The following is a 1618-nucleotide window of genomic DNA, read 5'->3' on the forward strand; positions in this document are numbered from 1 at the left end:
ATACTTGCTCAGAGCATTGCATGTAGCTGTTCGCAATGAGCTGAGACCTGTGAATGAGGAAGGAAACCACAGCACCAATGACAAAACTCGACTCCCCAGAGAACTTGTTGCAATTGCTGAGCAGACCCGAGACTTGCTGCAGACATGGGTGGCATTTGGGGTTTAGTGTGGAACCCAAGGTGCCAACTTAATATGGGCCATATGTTAGTCCCTCTCTCCACCCCGAGAAAGCAGCAGTCCACAATACATGTTTAGAGCATATAGTTTAGAATTTTTGATATTGTTATAATATTGAGCTGTATTTTGACATATGCACACCTTTCTGTTAGAGTTTCATTTTGTTTAGAATTTGATTTAGGCTCAAGCCTAATGTTTTTCTGGAACCTACATCCCCTAGCTGTCCAAGTATCTTAAAAAAACACTAGAGGACCCTGCAGTCTCACCACTCAATTCTCTTCCATTTATTAATAAAATCACTTTTAGTTCTGTTTATGCAGCCCTAGCAACACCTCTCCGTGCTGTCACACAGCCAACATTTAAAAATATAATCATTTTAACCATTGCTAACTTACATCAGAAGTTTTAAATCCTGTTCATAATCACACACAGGAGGAATCACACACAGGAGGCAATAGAGCAGAAGATAAAAAAAAAATATCAAATTTAAACAGAATATAGGATGTAAAGTAAGTATAAACATTAGATGACTTTACATGAAGTGTTTAGGAAGACTGTGCAAATCACATACAGGGAGGTGTGACTAGGGCTGCATAAACAAAGTGATTTAAGTCCAAAATAGCAAAATTGTACAATGAGAGTGCAGGATCATATACGCAAAAACTGCTTCATTAAGCTAAAGTTGTTTTGGTGCCTATAGTGTCCTTTTTACAAAAATTACCCAGCACATATGTATTTTAGAAATCTCATGCAAGCAAAAACTGAAACATTGTAATTAAACATATAAGCCTTAAATTAACTATATAAGTAAGGCACTAAAGATCTGATGCACTGCCTAAAATTGCCAGCAATGTTTCAATATTGGTAGGAAGCTTCTGTTTACTTGATTTTTACAGTGTCAGGGTTAATTAAGTGTAAGAAACCATGTGGCAGATAACAGACACCTACTGTTTGAGAATATAAAATGGCTAGAAGGGATGTGCATGGGCAAAAAATTTGGTTCGGGTAAGTAAAAAAATGAAAAAATGTTTCTACTTCTGCAATTCGGACCAATGGCATTCAGTTCAGTTTAGCATTTTGGCAATTCGGCAATTCAGAACTTCGGAAATTCGGAACTTCGGTAATTCGGACCCTAACCCTACCCGCTAACCCCTAAATCCTAACCCATAAGACTAACCCTTTACCCTAACCCTACCTCTAACCCTAACCCACTTCTGAACTTCTGCAATTCGGAACGTTGGAAATTCGGAACTTCGGCAATTCGGAACTTCGGCAATTCGGTTCGGTTCAGCACTTCAGAAATTAGGCAATTCAGAAATTCAGCAATTTGAACTTCGGACATTTGTAAGTATCCGAATGTCTGAATTGCACAAAATTTGTTAGAATTTACATTCGGAACGAAACGAATTGCACATGTCTAATGGCTAGTATCTCGTTCTAT

The sequence above is a fragment of the Pelobates fuscus genome, chromosome 9, assembly GCF_036172605.1.
Source record: "Pelobates fuscus isolate aPelFus1 chromosome 9, aPelFus1.pri, whole genome shotgun sequence".
Taxonomy (NCBI): Eukaryota; Metazoa; Chordata; class Amphibia; order Anura; family Pelobatidae; genus Pelobates; species Pelobates fuscus.